We start from the raw sequence: 18,592 nt of genomic DNA, 5'->3' as shown, positions 1-18,592 counted from the left end.
GCGGAGCTCAAAAACCTATTCACGATGCCTTTGGCATGACTTTCGCCTGTGTGGTAGAGCAAAACGACATTTTAGAACCAAAAAAAAATTTGGCATGACTTTCCCTAAAAATAGGACCAAAAAGAATGCATAGTGCCAAAATTCTCGCCGAAACGGAAATGAATCAACATTCCGGCAAAATATTGGCAACTATTGCATTTCAAATACCGGTACCTGCAAACACAAACATATATGAAACACCACAAACATATGCAACACCACGAACATACATAGATCTAGCTAGGCCACAAAAAGTGCATGTGCACGTTGTTGGAGAGGGAGAACAACATAAAGATAGCTTCCCCCCTTACTTACCTATCAAAAAAAGGTAATTTAACCACTTAATTTGGATGAATCTATGGTGCAAATAAGGTGAGGAGGAGGAGGCAGCCGAGACAAGCTTGGAGGAGGAGGTGGAGAGAATGAAGTGGGGAAAGTGAGTGGGTAGGTGGGTTGTCCAAAATATCATGTTGGTCCCAGGTTACTAATGGCGCACCACCTGCAAATGCGCCATTAGTAACCCTGGTTACTAATGGCGCACCTGCTGCTGGTGCGCGATTAGAAGTTTTGCAAAAAATAAAAAAAAAAGTATATACTCTAATGGCGCACTGTAGCACAGTGCGCCATTACTAGTTTAAACTAGTAATGGCGCACTATGCTACGGTGCGCCATTAGTAGTTTTGCAAAAAAAAGAATAAAAAAACAACAGTAATGGCGCACTGTGTGGCCGGTGCGCGCACTAGTAATGGCGCACCGTGCCATGATGCGCCATTAGTATGTTTGGAAAAAAAGGTTACTAGTGGCGCACCATGTGCCTGGTGCGCCATTAGTGTCTTCCACACTAATGGCGCACCTGCACATGGTGCGCCACTGCTATATAGTAGTGGCGCACCACATGACAGGTGCATCATTAGTGTTCATCTCATCTATAGCCCTTTTCCTAGTAGTGCATGGTAGAGTGTTTTCGGGGAGAAGAAGTAATCTACCATAGCTTTGACAGTGCAAAAGATGACCCGTATGGCTACTACGCTCCCGAGTTCCTAAATGGATTGACTCTGAATGGTCTGCCTCTGCATGCACTCAGACTGAAGCTCAACTGCCCTGTCATACTTCTCCGGAACATTGATCCGTCTAATGGTCTGTGTAACGGGACGAGGCTTGTGGTGCGAGGTTTCGAGAGGACCGCCATCGACGCAGAAATCGTGATCGGACAACATGCAGGTAGGAGGGTATTTCTTCCTCGAATACCCCTATGCCCGTCTGACAACGACATGTTTCCATTCAAGTTCAAGAGGAAGCAATTTCCTGTAAGACTTAGCTTTGCTATGACGATTAACAAGGCTCAAGGCCAGACGATTCCGATTGTTGGCGTGTACCTACCTAATCCGGTGTTCTCTCATGGTCAACTGTATGTTGCATTGTCTCGAGCCACCGCAAAGAGAAATATAAAGATCCTCATTGAGAAGGAGAAGGAGAAGGAGAATGCCAAGAAGGAAAGTGGTGCATCTAAGAAGCGAAAAAGACCTGCCTTGTCCTTACAGACCTCGATGAAGAACATCGTCTATAAGGAAGTCCTTACGGGCTGAAGTCCACTCTTAAATATGTGAGAGGATTTACTCTTATGCTACAGGTAATTTGGTGCTCTTCGCTATCTTTGTACATATTGAAGGAAATATGCCCTAGAGGCAATAATAAAGTTATTATTTATTTCCTTATATCATGATAAATGTTTATTATTCATGCTATAATTGTATTAACCGGAAACATAATACATGTGTGAATACATAGACAAACAGAGTGTCACTAGTATGCCTCTACTTGACTAGCTCGTTAATCGAAGATGGTTATGTTTCCTAACCATAGACATGAGTTGTCACTTGATTAACGGGATCACATCATTAGGAGAATGATGTGATTGACTTGACCCATTCCGTTAGCTTAGCACGCGATCGTTTAGTATGTTGCTATTGCTTTCTTCATGACTTATACATGTTCCTATGACTATGAAATTATGCAACTCCCGTTTACTGGAGGAACACTTTGTGTGCTACCAAACGTCACAACGTAACTGGGTGATTGTAAAGGTGCTCTACAGGTGTCTCCGAAGATACTTGTTGGGTTGGCGTATTTCGAGATTAGGATTTGTCACTCCGATTATCGGAGAGGTATCTCCGGGCCCTCTCGGTAATGCACATCACTTAAGCCTTTCAAGCATTGCAACTAATGAGTTAGTTGCGGGATGATGTGTTATGGAACGAGTAAAGAGACTTGCCGGTAACGAGATTGAACTAGGTATTGAGATACCGACGATCGAATCTCGGGCAAGTAACATACCGATGACAAAGGGAACAACGTATGTTGTTATGCGGTCTGACCGATAAAGATCTTCGTAGAATATGTGGGAGCCAATATGACCATCCAGGTTCCGCTATTGGTTATTGACCAGAGACGTGTCTCGGTCATGTCTACATAGTTCTCGAACCCGTAGGGTCCGCACGCTTAACGTTACGATGACAGTTTTATTATGAGTTTATATGTTTTGATGTACCGAAGGAGTTCGGAGTCCCGGATGAGATCGGGGACATGACGAGGAGTCTCGAAATGGTCGAGACGTAAAGATCGATATATTGGACGACTATATTCGGACATCAGAAAGGTTCCGAGTGATTCAGGTATTTTCGGGAGTACCTGGGAGTTACGGGAATTCGTATTGGGCCTTAATGGGCCATATGGGAAAGGAGAGAAAGGCCTCGGGTGGCCGCACCCCTCCCCATGGGCTGGTCCGAATTGGACTAGGGAGGGGGACGCCCCCTTCCTTCCTTCTCCTTTTTCCCTTCCCTTTCCTTCCCTCCTACTCCTACTACTTGGAAGGGCTCCTAGTTCTACTAGGAAAGAGGGAATCCTACTCCCGGTGGGAGTAGGACTCCCCTAGGGCGCGCCATAGAGAGGGTCGGCCCTCCCCCTCCTCCACTCCTTTATATACGGGGGCAGGGGCACCCCATAGACACAACAATTGATCATTGATCTCTTAGCCGTGTGTGGTGCCCCCCTCCACCATAGTCCACCTCGATAATACTGTAGTGGTGCTTAGGCGAAGCCCTGCATCGGTAGAACATCGACATCGTCACCACGCCGTCGTGCTGACAAAACTCTCCCTCAACACTCGGCTGGATCGGAGTTCGAGGGACATCATCGGGCTGAACGTGTGCTGAACTCGGACGTGACGTATGTTCGGTACTTGATCGGTTGGATCGTGAAGACGTACGACTACATCAACCGCGTTGTGCTAACGCTTCCGCTTTAGGTCTACGAGGGTACGTAGACAACACTCTCCCCTCTCATTGCTATGCATCACCATGATCTTGCGTGTGCGTAGGAATTTTTTTTGAAATTACTACGTTCCGCAACAGTGGCATCCGAGCCAGGTTTTATGCGTAAATGTCATATGCACGAGTAGAACGCAAGTTAGTTGTGGACGATATAAGTTATACTGCTTACCAGCATGTCATACTTTGGTTCGGCGATATTGTTGGATGAAGCGGCTCGGACCGACATTACGCGTACGCTTACGCGAGACTGGTTCTACTGACGTGCTTTGCACATAGGTGGTTGGCGGTTGTCAGTTTCTCCAACTTTAATTGAACCGAGTGTGGCTACGCCCGGTCCTTGCGAAGGTTAAAACAACACCAACTTGACAAACTATGGTTGTGGTTTTTGATGCGTAGGTAAGAACGGTTCTTGCTCAGCCCGTAGCAGCCATGTAAAATTTGCAACAACAAAGTAGAGGACGTCTAACTTGTTTTTGCAGAGCATGTTGTGATGTGATATGGTCAAGACGTGATGAGATATAAGTTGTTGTATGAGATGATCATGTTTTGTTGAAGTTATCGGCAACTGGCAGAAGCCTTATGGTTGTCTCTTTATTGCATAAGATGCAAGCGCCAAATAATTGCTTTACTTTATCGCTATGCGATAGCAATAGTTGTAAGAGCAATAGTTGGCAAGACGACCATGTAAAGACACATTGATATAGATCAAGATGATGGAGATCATGGTGTCATGCCGGTGACGATGGAGATCATGACGATGCTTTGGAGATGGAGATCAAAGACGCAAGATGATCATGCCATATCATGTCACATATTATGATTGCATGTGATGTTTATCTTTTATACATCTTATCTTGCTTTGATTGATGGTAGCATTATAAGATGATCTCTCACTAAATTATCAAGGTACAAGTGTTCTCCCTGAGTATGCACCGTTGCGAAAGTTCTTCGTGCTGAGACACCACGTGATGATCGGGTGTGATAGGCTCTACGTTCAAATACAATGGGTGCAAAACAGTTGCACACGCGGAATACTCAGGTTAAACTTGATGAGCCTAGCATATAACAGATATGGCCTCGGAACACTGAGACCGAAAGGTCGAGCGTGAATCATATAGTAGATATGATCAACATAGTGATGTTCACCATTGAAACTACTCCATCTCACGTGATGATCGGACATGGTTTAGTTGATTTGGATCACGTGATCATTTAGAGAATTAGAGGGATGTCTATCTAAGTGGGAGTTCTTAAGTAATATGATTAATTGAACTTTAATTTATCATGAACTTAGTCCTGGTAGTATTAGCATATCTATGTTGTAGATCAATAGCTCGCGTTGTTGCTCCCCGTTTATGTTTTGATATGTTCCTAGAGAAAACTAAGTTGAAAGATGTTAGTATCAATGACGCGGATTGGATCCGTGATCTGAGGTTTATCCTCATTGCTGCACAGAAGAATTATGTTCTTGATGCATCGCTAGGTGACAGAACTATTGCAGGAGCAGATGCAGACGTTACGAACGTTTTGACAAAAGCTCGGTATGATGACTACTTGATAGTTAAGTGCACCATGTTTTACGGCTTAGAACCGGGACTTCAAAAATTGTTTTGAACGCCACGGAGCATATAAGATGTTCCAAGAGTTGAAATTGGCATTTCATACTCATTCCCGTGTCGAGAGGTATGAGACCTCTGACAGAACTTTGCCTACAAGATGGAGGAGAATAGCTCAACCATGAGCATGTGCTCAGATTGTCTGAGTACTACAATTGCTTGAATCAAGTGGGAGTTAATCTTCCAGATAAGATAGTAATTGACAAAGTTCTCTAGTCACTATCACCAAGTTACTAGAACTTCGTGATGAACTATAATATGCAAAGGATGACGAAAGTAATTCCCGAGCTCTTCGCGATGCTAATATCGGCAAAGGTAGAAATCAAAGAACAACATCAAAGTGTTGATGGTTGACAAGATCACTAGTTTCAAGAAAAAGGGCAAAGGGAAGAAAGGGGAACTTCAAGAAGAACGACAAGCAAGTTGCTGCTCAAGTGAAGAAGCCCAAGTCTGGACCTAAGCCTGAGACTAAGTGCTCCTACTGCAAAGGGACTGGTCACTGGAAGCAGAACTACTCCAAGTATTTGGTGGGTAAGAAGGATGGCAAAGTAAACAAAGGTATATTTGATATACAGATTATTGATGTGTATTTTACTAGTGTTCGTAGCAACCCCTCGGTATTTGATACTGGTTCAGTTGCTAAGAAGTAGTAACTCGAAACGGGAGTTGCAGAATGAACAAAACTAGTTAAGGGCGAGGTGACGATGTGTGTTGGAAGTAGTTCCAAGATTGATATGATCATCATCGCACACTCCCTATATTTTCGGGATTAGTGTTGAACCTAGATAAGTGTTATTTAGTGTTTGCGTTGAGCATGAATATGATTTGATCATGTTTATTGAAATACGGTTATTCATGTAAGTTAGAGAATAATTGTTGTTCTGTTTACATGAATAAAACCTTCTATGGTCATACACCCAATGAAAATGGTTTGTTGGATCTCGATCATGTGATACACATATTCATAATATTGATGCTAAAAGATGTAAAGTTAATAATGATAGTGCAACTTATTTGTGGCACTGCCGTTTAGGTCATATTGGTGTAAAGCGCATGAAGAAACTCCATGTTGATGGGCTTTTGGAATCACTTGATTATGAATCACTTGATGCTTGCGAACCATGCCTCATGGGCAAGATGACTAAGACGCCGTTCTCCGGAACAATGGAGCGAGCAACTGACTTATTGAAAATAATACATACTGATGTATGCAGTCCGATGAGTGTTAAGGCTTGCGACAAGTATCGTTATTTTCTGACCTTCACAGATGATTTGAGCAGATATGGGTATATCTACTTGATGAAACATAAGTCTGAAACATTTGAAAAGTTCAAAAAATTTCAGAGTGAAGTGAAAATCATCGTGACAAGAAAATAAGGTTTCTACGATCTGATCGCGGAGACAAATATTTGAGTTACGAGTTTGGTCTTCAATTAAAACAATGTGGAATAGTTTCATAAACTCATGCCACCTGGAACACCACAGCATAATGGTGTGTCCGAACGTCATAACCGTACTTTATAGGATATAGTGCAATTTATGATGTCTCTTACCGATTTACCACTATCGTTTTGGGGTTATGCATTAGAGACAGCTGCATTCACGTTAAAAAGGGCATCATATAAATCCGTTGAGACGACGCCTTATGAACTGTGGTTTGGCAAGAAACCAAAGTTGTCGTTTCTTAAAGTTTGGGGCTGCGATGCTTATGTGAAAAAGTTTCATCCTGATAAGCTCAAACCCAAATCGGAGAAATGTATCTTCATAGGATACCCAAAGGAGACAGTTGGGTACACCTTCTATCACAGGTCCGAAGGCAAGACATTCGTTGCTAAAGAATGGATCCTTTCTAGAGAAGGAGTTTCTCTCGAAAGAAGTGAGTGGGAGGAAAGTAGAACTTGGTGAGGTAACTGTACCTACTTCCTTATTGGAAAGTAGTTTATCACAGAAATCTGTTCCTGTGACTCCTACACCAATTAGTGAGGAAGCTAATGATGATGATCATGTAACTTCAGATCAAATTACTACCGAACCTCGTAGGTAAACCAGAGTAAGATCCGCAACAGAGTGGTACAGTAATCCTATTCTGGAGGTCATGTTACTTGACCATGACGAACCTACGAACTATGAGGAAGCGATGATGAGCCCAGATTCCGCAAGATGGTTTAAGGCCATGAAAACTGAGATGGGATCCATGTATGAGAACAAAGTATGGACTTTGGTTGACTTGCCCAATGATCGGCAAGCCATAAAAATAAATGGATCTTCAAGAGGAAGACGGACACTGATAGTAGTGTTACTATCTACAAAGCTAGAATTGTCGCAAAAGGCTTTCGACAAGTTCAAGGTGTTGACTATGATGAGAGTTTCTCACTCGTATCTATGCTTAAGTCTGTCCAAATCATGTTAGCAATTGCCGCATTTTATGAAATTTGGCAAATGGATAAACAAAACTGCATTCCTTAATGGATTTATTAAAGAAGAGTTGTATATGATGCAACCAGAAGGTTTTGTCAATCCTAAAGGTGCTAACAAAATATGCAAGCTCCAGCGATCCATCTATGGACTAGTGCAAGCATCTCGGAGTTGGAATACATGCTTTGATAAGTTGATCAAAGCATATAGTTTTATACAGACTTGCGGTGAAGCTTGTATTTACAAGAAAGTGAGTGGGAGCACTACAACCTTTCTGATAAGTATATGTGAGTGACATATTGTTGATCAGAAATAATGTAGAATTTTCTGAAAAGCATAAAGGAGTATTTGAAAGGATTTTTTCAAAGAAAGACCTCGGTGAAGCTGCTTACATATTGAGCATCAAGATCTATAGAGATAGATCAAGACGTTTGATAAGATTTTTCAATGAATACATACCTTGACAAAAAATTTGAAGTAGTTCAAAATGGAACAATCAAAGAAGGAGTTCTTGCCTGTGTTCTAAGGTGTGAAGTTGAGTGAAGACTCAAAACCCGACCACGGCGGCGGAAGATAGAAAGAGAATGAAAGTCATTCCCTATGCCTCAGCCATAGGTTCTATAAAGTATGCCATGTTGTGTGCCAGATCTATTGCATACCCTACCACTGAGTTTGGCAAGGGAGTACAATAGTGATCTAGGAGTAGATCACTGGACAGCGGTCAAAATTATCCTTAGTGGAATAAGGATATGTTTCTCGATTATGGAAGTGACAAAAGGTTCATCGTAAAGGGTTACATCGATGCAAGTTTTGACACTGATCCAGATGACTCTGAGAATCAATCTGGATACATATTGAAAGTGGAAGCAATTAACTAGAGTAGCTCCCTGCGGAGCATTGTTGACATAGAAATTTGCAAAATACATACGGATCTGATTTTGGCAGACCCGTTGACTAAATTTCTCTCACAAGCAAAACATGATCACACCTTAGTACTCTTTGCGTGTTAATCACATAGCGATGTGAACTAGATTATTGACTCTAGTAAACCCTTTGGGTGTTGGTCACATGACGATGTGAACTACGGGTGTTAATCACATGGTGATGTGAACTATTGATGTTAAATCACATAGCGATGTGATCTAGTTTATTGACTCTAGTGCAAGTGGGAGACTGAAGGAAATATGCCCTAGAGGCAATAATAAAGTTTTATTTATTTCCTTATATCATGATAAATGTTTATTATTCATGCTATAATTGTATTAACCGTAAACATAATACATGTGTGAATACATAGACAAACAGAGTGTCACTAGTATGCCTCTACTTGACTAGCTCGTTAATCGAAGATGGTTATGTTTCCTAACCATAGACATGAGTTGTCATTTGATTAACGGGATCACATCATTAGGAGAATGATGTGATTCACTTGACCAATTCCGTTAGCTTAGCACTCGATCGTTTAGTATGTTGCTATTGCTTTTTTCATGACTTATACATGTTCCTATGACTATGAGATTATGCAACTCCAGTTTACCGGAGGAACACTTTGTGTGCTACCAAACATCACAACGTAACTGGGTGATTATAAAGGTGCTCTACAGGTGTCTCCGAAGATACTTGTTGGGTTGGCGTATTTCGAGATTAAGATTTGTCACTCCGATTGTTGGAGAGGTATCTCTGGGCCCTCTCGGTAATGCACATCACTTAAGCCTTGCAAGCATTGCAACTAATGAGTTAATTGCGGGATGATGTGTTGCGGAACGAGTAAAGAGACTTGCCAGTAACGAGATTGAAGTAGGTACTGAGATACCGACGATCGAATCTCGGGCAAGTATCATACCGATGACAGAGGGAACAACGTATGTTGTTATGCGGTCTGACCGATAAAGATCTTCGTAGAATATGTGGGAGCCAATATGAGCATCCAGGTTCCGTTATTGGTTATTGACCGGAGACGTGTCTCGCTCATGTCTACATAGTTCTCGAACCCGTAGGGTCCGCACGCTTAACATTACAATGACAGTTTTATTATGAGTTTATATGTTTTGATGTACCGAAGGAGTTTGGAGTCCCGGATGAGATCAGGGACATGACGAGGAGTCTCGAAATGGTCGAGACGTAAAGATCGATATATTGGACGACTATATTTGGACATCGAAAAAGTTCCGAGTGATTCGGGTATTTTCGAAAGTATCGGGGAGTTACGGAAATTCGTATTGGGCCTTAATGGGCCATACGGGAAAAGGGTGGCCGCACCCCTCCCCATGGGCTGGTCCGAATTGGACTAGGGAGGGGGGCGCCCCCTTCCTTCCTTCTCCTTTTTCCCTTCCCTTTCCTTCCCTCCTACTCCTACTACTTGGAAGGGCTCCTAGTTCTACTAGGAAAGAGGGATTCCTACTCCCGGTGGGAGTAGGACTCCCCTAGGGCACGCAATAGAGAGGGCCGGCCCTCCCCCTCCTCCACTCCTTTATATACGGGGGCAAGAGGGATCTCTTAGCCGTGTGCGGTGCCCCCCTCCACCATAGTCCACCTCGATAATACTGTAGTGGTGCTTAGGCGAAGCCCTGCATCGGTAGAACATCGACATCGTCACCATGCCGTCATGCTGACAAAACTCTCCCTCAACACTCGGCTGGATCGGAGTTCGAGGGACGTCATCGGGCTGAACGTGTGCTGAACTCGGAGGTGTCGTGCGTTCGGTACTTGATCGGTCGGATCGTGAAGACGTACGACTACATCAACCGCGTTGTGCTAACACTTCCGCTTTCGGTCTACGAGGGTACGTAGACAACACTCTCCCCTCTCGTTCCTATGCATCATCATGATCTTGCGTGTGCATAGGAAATTTTTTGAAATTACTATATTCCACAACACATATCTCAATCTTTTGATGTTTGGAATTGAACTTATTATGTTTATAGTACAAGGCAAGTATTAATAATATTGCCTCGGAGTTGTGACTTTGCAAGTTGCCAAATTTTGTAGTATGTGACATTATTTTTCGTTATGCTGGTTTGCTTATGTATATTATTCTTTTGTTGTTTTGTAATCAATCATCTACTACATCTAAACTCGGCTTTGTTTTTCCTGCACAAATATTGCACACTGCCTTGGTCACTTCGTCATTGTAAAACTAGACTCCACTCAAGTGTTCTATAATACAGAAATATTTATGATGCGGCCTCAAAGCGGCCACAAAACTGGACCACCATACAATATATCAAAACTATATCTATATATTATTTAACATAGGTGGAGGTCATAAATCATAGCGAGCAGACCATCACGAATCTATAATTGATGAGAATGGTAGTAAGGGGCACAACACAACTTATCAAGCAATGTTGTTGTTAGTAGAAGAGTTTATATCAGTACCTTCCAGTTTCTTCACATAGAGTTCCTTGGCGGCCAACATTGTAATGTTGATCTCAGTCCAACTTCCACAATAGGAGGTTTGCCTTGTTGAGACTGGAAATGACCCAAGAATCTGCATTTCAAAAAAACACAACATATAAATCTTGTGTTTAATAATATTAGAACAATGTCTCTCTACTCCTGAGGTTTTGTCAGAGTGATATTTTTGCACACATAAACCAACTTACACATTTATAGCATCCTGCTTCTCAGGATCTGTGTAAGCATTATTGTATTTAACGCTGAAGGGTTCAAAGGAACTCCTCGGATTGGGTTGCTGCCTTCCACTGCCCTCTTTGCTCACTTCAGATCTGTCGCATGTTTCAGTGGAGAAGTTAGACTAATCATTCAAAATACAAAGTTGGATGTATGTTGGCTATTGAACAATGCCTACCAACAAGACTTAAATCATTTTGAAAGAAAGATGTTCAAGATTAAAACAGCAAACACTTAAAATGAGAATCAACTATAGGTTTTTTCTCAAAAACTATAATCAGTAAGAAATGCATGTTAATTTAGTCAGAAAAATTTCAGATGCAAACACTCGAGATAAATTTTCATAAGTACACTCAACATGCTTGGGTGACAGATGCCCTCGGCCTATTATCGTCATCTACTACTAAACAAGTTTCCAAAGGGCAAAGCCGCGTGTACGAATTGATTTAGGAAGTTCATTTAATCATAGGAGGACCTGTGAGAGCAAACGTCTCATATTAGGTATCAACTGTACTGGTGCGCTGACCTTTGCTAAAATGACAAGCATGACAGACTGACCCATGATACTAGCCAGCAATTGCTCTTTCAGATTCCTATTTTCAGCTAACAGGTGGCCCTAATGTTTATTTGAATTAAACATTTGGCCAAATCGCCAAACACAACATTGGGGTAAGACAAATAAACATGTTATTTGAGCAACACATTGATAAATATTGTGAGATTTCATACACTAATTATCAAAGGTTCCAATAATCAACATGGGTGGATGTTATACACGATTCAGCGCGCTGCAGTGCTGATTTGGCACATAAACAAGGCTTTTTCTTTCTCGAATACACTTAAACAAGACTTGGTGTTACTAATTTTTATTTCTTTAGTCAGTTTTGGGGTTGTCTTCTGAAAAATATAAATGGAAGACCAGGTAAACTTTGCAACAGGCAGTACAACCTTATACGAGGCTAGCTATCCTGAGGGTTAAATGCACCTACATACGGATGTATCAAGTCATGTTTTAGTATTAGATACATCCGTATCTAGACGAATCTAAGACAAGAATTTTGGGACGGAGGGAGTATTCTAAACCACCTTCTGGCCTGCCAAGTGAAACAACTATTTAAACATTCTATCTGCTCATAAAGCATAGCAAGCAGACCATCACGAATCTATAATTGATGAGAATGGTAGTAAGGGGCACAACACAGCTTATCAAGCAATGTTGTTGTTAGTAGAAGAGTTTATATCAGTACCTTCCAGTTTCTTCACATAGAGTTCCTTGGCGGCCAACATTGTAATGCTGATCTCAGTCCAACTTCCACAATAGGAGGTTTGCCTTGTTGAGACTGGAAATGACCCAAGAATCTGCATTTCAAAAAAAACACAACATATAAATCTTGTGTGTAATAATATTAGAACAATATCTCTCTACTCCTATGGTTTTGTCAGAGTGATATTTTTGCACACATAAATCAACTTACACATTTATAGCATCCTGCTTCTCAGGATCTGTGTAAACATTATCGTATTAACGCTGAAGGGTTCAAAGGAACTCCTGGGATTGGGTTGCTGCCTTCCACTGCCCTCTTTGCTCACTGCAGATCTGTCGCATGTTTCAGTGGAGAAGTTAGACTGATCATTCAAAATACAAAGTTGGATGTATGTTGACTACTGAACAATGCCTACCAACAAGACTCAAATCATTTTGAAAGAAAGATGTTCAAGATTAAAACAGCAAACACTTAAAATGAGAATTAACTATAGGTTTTTTCTCAAAAACTATAATCAGTAAGAAATGCATGTTAATTTAGTCACAAAAATTTCAGATGCAAACACTCGAGATAAATTTTCATAAGTACACTCAACATGCTTGGGTGACAGATGCCCTCGGCCTATTATCGTCATCTACTACTAAACAAGTTTCCAAAGGGCAAAGCCGCGTGTACGAATTTATTTAGGAAGTTCATTTAATCATAGGAGGACCTGTGAGAGCAAACGTCTCATATTAGGTATCAACTGTACTAGTGCGCTGACCTTTGCTAAAATGACAAGCATGAAAGACTGACCCATGATACTAGCCAGCAATTGCTCTTTCAGATTCCTATTTTCAGCTAACAGGTGGCCCTAATGTTTATTTGAATTAAACATTTGGCCAAATCGCCAAACACAACATTAGGGTAAGACAAATAAACATGTTATTTGAGCAACACATTGATAAATGTTGTGAGATTTCATACATTAATTATCAAAGGTTCCAATAATCAACATGGGTGGATGTTATACACGATTCAGCGCGCTGCAATGCTGATTTGGCACATAAACAAGGCTTTTTCTTTCTCGAAAATACACTTAAACAAGACTTGGCGTTACTAATTTTTATTTCTTTAGTCAGTTTTGGGGTTGTCTTCTGAAAAATATAAATGGAAGACCAGGTAAACTTTGCAACAGCCGGTACAACCTTATACGAGGCTCGCTATCCCGAGGGTTAAATGCACCTACATACGGAAGTATAAAGTCATGTTTTAGTATTAGATACATCTGTATCTAGACGAATCTAAGACAAGAATTTTGGGACGGAGGGAGTATTCTAAACCACCTTCCGGCCTGCCAAGTGAAACAACTATTTAAACATTCTATCGGCTCATAAATCTTAGCGAGCAGACCATCACGAATCTATTATTGATGAGAATGGTAGTAAGGGGCACAACACAGCTTATCAAGCAATGTTGTTGTTAGTAGAAGAGTTTATATCAGTACCTTCCAGTTTCTTCACATAGAGTTCCTTGGCGGCCAACATTGTAATGCTGATCTCAGTCCAACTTCCACAATAGGAGGTTTGCCTTGTTGAGACTGGAATGACCCAAGAATCTGCATTTCAAAAAAAAAAACACAACATATAAATCTTGTGTGTAATAATATTAGAACAATATCTCTCTACTCCTAAGGTTTTGTCAGAGTGATATTTTTGCACACATAAATCAACTTACACATTTATAGCATCCTGCTTCTCAGGATCTGTGTAAGCATTATTGTATTAACGCTGAAGGGTTCAAAGGAACTCCTGGGATTGGGTTGCTGCCTTCCACTGCCCTCTTTGCTCACTGCGGATCTGTTGCATGTTTCAGTGGAGAAGTTAGACTGATCATTCAAAATACAAAGTTGGATGTATGTTGACTATTGAACAATGCCTACCAACAAGACTCAAATCATTTTGAAAGAAAGATGTTCAAGATTAAAACAGCAAACACTTAAAATGAGAATTAACTATAGGTTTTTTCTCAAAAACTATAATCAGTAAGAAATGCATGTTAATTTAGTCACAAAAATTTCAGATGCAAACACTCGAGATAAATTTTCATAAGTACACTCAACATGCTTGGGTGACAGATGCCCTCGGCCTATTATCGTCATCTACTACTAAACAAGTTTCCAAAGGGCAAAGCCGCATGTACGAATTGATTTAGGAAGTTCATTTAATCATAGGAGGACCTGTGAGAGCAAACGTCTCATATTAGGTATCAACTGTACTGGTGCGCTGACCTTTGCTAAAATGACAAGCATGAAAGACTGACCCATGATACTAGCCAGCAATTGCTCTTTCAGATTCCTATTTTCAGCTAACAGGTGGCCCTAATGTTTATTTGAATTAAACATTTGGCCAAATCGCCAAACACAACATTAGGGTAAGACAAATAAACATGTTATTTGAGCAACACATTGATAAATGTTGTGAGATTTCATACATTAATTATCAAAGGTTCCAATAATCAACATGGGTGGATGTTATACACGATTCAGCACGCTGCAGTGCTGATTTGGCACATAAACAAGGCTTTTTCTTTCTCGAAAATACACTTAAACAAGACTTGGTGTTACTAATTTTTATTTCTTTAGTCAGTTTTGGGGTTGTCTTCTGAAAAATATAAATGGAAGACCAGGTAAACTTTGCAACAGCCGGTACAACCTTATACGAGGCTAGCTATCCCGAGGGTTAAATGCACCTACATACGGAAGTATCAAGTCATGTTTTAGTATTAGATACATCTGTATCTAGACGAATCTAAGACAAGAATTTTGGGACGGAGGGAGTATTCTAAACCACCTTCCGGCCTGCCAAGTGAAACAACTATTTAAACATTCTATCGGCTCATAAATCATAGCGAGCAGACCATCATGAATCTATTATTGATGAGAATGGTAGTAAGGGGCACAACACAGCTTATCAAGCAATGTTGTTGTTAGTAGAAGAGTTTATATCAGTACCTTCAAGTTTCTTCACATAGAGTTCCTTGGCGGCCAACATTGTAATGCTGATCTCAGTCCAACTTCCACAATAGGAGGTTTGCCTTGTTGAGACTGAAAATGACCCAAGAATCTGCATTTCAAAAAAACACAACATATAAATCTTGTGTGTAATAATATTAGAACAATGTCTCTCTACTCCTAAGGTTTTGTCAGAGTGATATTTTTGCACACATAAATCAACTTACACATTTATAGCATCCTGCTTCTCAGGATCTGTGTAAGCATTATTGTATTAATGCTGAAGGGTTCAAAGGAACTCCTGGGATTGGGTTGCTGCCTTCCACTGCCCTCTTTGCTCGCTGCGGATCTGTTGCATGTTTCAGTGGAGAAGTTAGACTGATCATTCAAAATACAAAGTTGGATGTATGTTGACTATTGAACAATGCCTACCAACAAGACTCAAATCATTTTGAAAGAAAGATGTTCAAGATTAAAACAGCAAACACTTAAAATGAGAATTAACTATAGGTTTTTTCTCAAAAACTATAATCAGTAAGAAATGCATGTTAATTTAGTCACAAAAATTTCAGATGCAAACACTCGAGATAAATTTTCATAAGTACACTCAACATGCTTGGGTGACAGATGCCCTCGGCCTATTATCGTCATCTACTACTAAACAAGTTTCCAAAGGGCAAAGCCGCGTGTACGAATTGATTTAGGAAGTTCATTTAATCATAGGAGGACCTGTGAGAGCAAACGTCTCATATTAGGTATCAACTGTACTGGTGCGCTGACCTGTGCTAAAATGACAAGCATGACAGACTGACCCATGATACTAGCCAGCAATTGCTCTTTCAGATTCCTATTTTCAGCTAACAGGTGGCCCTAATGTTTATTTGAATTAAACATTTGGCCAAATCGCCAAATACAACATTAGGGTAAGACAAATAAACATGTTATTTGAGCAACACATTGATAAATATTGTGAGATTTCATATACTAATTATCAAAGGTTCCAATAATCAACATGGGTGGATGTTATACACGATTCAGCGCGCTGCAGTGCTGATTTGGCACATAAACAAGGCTTTTTCTTTCTCGAATACACTTAAACAAGACTTGGTGTTACTACTTTTAATTTCTTTAGTCAGTTTTGGGGTTGTCTTCTGAAAAATATAAATGGAAGACCAGGTAAACTTTGCAACAGCCAGTACAACCTTATACGAGGCTAGCTATCGGCTATCATAACTGTTCTATTTCACAACTATCATGTTGTTTGAACATCTCAGTACCTTTTAGATACTTATTATTACATTGGAGTATTATGCCAATGAAATTTGATGGAAGCGATGGCACCGTAATAGCGCCATCAACACAATTCATGTATTACGATATCATCAAATCAGACATTATATAAGCATAGTAGTCCCCACATATGTTATTCAATAAAAAAATATAAATATCAGTACAACAAATATGGGAAAAAACATGCTTGAGTAGCTCTCTAGAAATACTAGGGTTGATGCAATGAAAGCCTATTTAAGTCAATGTGGTGTTTAAAAGGATGCTTGAATTCAATGAAGTACATCTAACATTGACATTGTAGTTTTATGCAAGGTGAGTAAAAGGACGGCAGCAGCTTCCTCAAACAAGTACATCTAACATTGACAACTGATTTACCTTTGCAAACTGCTCAAGAAGGGCAGCAGCTTCCTCCTCCACGGCTATGCGGGACTCAAGCACATCCCAGTTAGGCCAAAACCACCTCTTGATTAGCATTATGGATTCAGCTGCATTGATGGATTCAGAGTACTACTGTCGGCACTCCCTGTTTCTTGGCTTGCTGAAGAAAGAAAGCAACCAACCAACAAATTCAGATGTGGGGCTCGCAAGCAAGCAAGCAGGCCAAGAGAGCAAAGGAGGGGCTTACCATCAGCTATGCGGGAGCCGGGCGAGGTAGCGCTTTCTGAGACGGTCGATAGAGATGCCGAGGTTGCCAGGCGCGGGGGGCGTTCCAGTTTCTTGGCCTGCTGAAGCAGCGGGACGAGCGACGTCGTGTGGCCGGCCGGCGACAGCGGTGAGGACGTGGACGGGTGGTCGGACACACCGGTGGCTGAGGCAGCGGCGCCCCCATTGCGTGTCGCTCGGCACACGCTGTGCCGCAGAGCTTCGAGCTGTCGTCGCTCCTTGCGGAGGGTGGTGGCGTCGGGGAGCAGTCGTCGCCCTGGCCATGCCTGTGAGACCGGGTCATGGCGCTGCGGCACACCAGGGAAGAGGAAACCACATCAGGGAAGGAACATGTGGAAGAAGAAGAGGAGAGGGGGCGCATCAAGCAAGGGTAGTGGCGTACCGGAGTTGCTCCGCTTGCAGATCGAGCCGCCCCGCGTCGGATCAACCTGCGACCTCGCCGGAGAGGAGCACCGTCGCGGATCCGACCGGAACGGGGCCGGATCGAGCACGCACGCCCGGGTCAGGAAGCTCGCTGCGTCCGCCTCCGTCAGTCGTGCCGCACACAGCTCGTCGTAGCCCCAAGCCCCGCCAATTCATGAGACCGATTCGGTGGTCGGCGGGCGGAGTCGCACGGTTGCGGGCTCGTCGACGCGCGCGGCGATGCGGCGGGGGTGAGCCGGGGAGGGGAGAGGGCGAGAGGTGGTCAGTGAGTGGATAGGAGAGGAGAGAGTGCTGGTGATAAGTTTTTTTTGATATTTAGTTTTTTTAGGTGGGGGTAAGCTTGGGTGCTGGTTGGGCCGTGGTGGATAGCTAATTTGGGCCTTTAATGGCAAATTTTGCTCAACGAAAAAACATAGATATTTAAAGTATATATTTACCTCAGAAAAACAATAAAAGTGTATATATATATTAAACATGGTTCATAAAAATAAATGTTTTTTATACTTATTACATATATTGAGGGTATCACAAAAATATTGAGAGACGAAAACGAATATACTTGGTTTATGTTGGTTGCTTGCATGTTTTTATCTTTTGTTGGAAAATTTTGCATAGCCTATATAAATAAATTAAAAAGATCAGATGAATACTTATTTATATATGAACATTATAGCTGGTTGTTTTCCCTGAATTGTTGTGTTAGTAAAATGATTTAAGCAACATAATTTTCTAATAATATAAAAAAGGTTTATCTTTTTTACAAACAAAATAGTTGTGTTAGTTTCAGTTTTATTTTTATTATATATTATCTTTGATTATATGATGAAGTAGAAAATATCATTTATATTTCATCAAAGATATAAAGTGATGGGTTCTGACATACGCACTAATTTAACGATGACAGACCGCACTGAAAGACCACGAGAA

General features: G+C 41.3%; 1 long non-coding RNA gene across 2 annotated transcripts; it reads right to left on the bottom strand.

The window, feature by feature from the left end:
- LOC119362262 lies at positions 1-17,914 on the bottom strand. Of its 2 annotated transcripts, XR_005173239.1 has the most exons (12): positions 17,625-17,914; positions 17,205-17,529; positions 16,955-17,117; positions 15,517-15,638; positions 15,290-15,401; positions 14,014-14,135; positions 13,784-13,894; positions 12,508-12,629; positions 12,280-12,391; positions 11,005-11,127; positions 10,778-10,889; positions 1-46 (listed from the first exon to the last, which is right to left on the bottom strand). It is a non-coding gene; the product is annotated as an uncharacterized LOC119362262 (long non-coding RNA). The 2 variants fall into 2 exon arrangements; XR_005173238.1 differs by lacking the exon at positions 1-46 and having other exon boundaries at positions 10,397-10,889.
- Between the last annotated feature and the right edge of the window lie 678 nt (positions 17,915-18,592).

This window comes from Triticum dicoccoides, chromosome 2B (genome assembly GCF_002162155.2).
Source record: "Triticum dicoccoides isolate Atlit2015 ecotype Zavitan chromosome 2B, WEW_v2.0, whole genome shotgun sequence".
In the NCBI taxonomy this organism is placed as follows: Eukaryota; Viridiplantae; Streptophyta; class Magnoliopsida; order Poales; family Poaceae; genus Triticum; species Triticum dicoccoides.
Note: the sequence above shows the minus strand (reverse complement) of the source record. Positions and strands in the feature narration are given on the sequence as shown.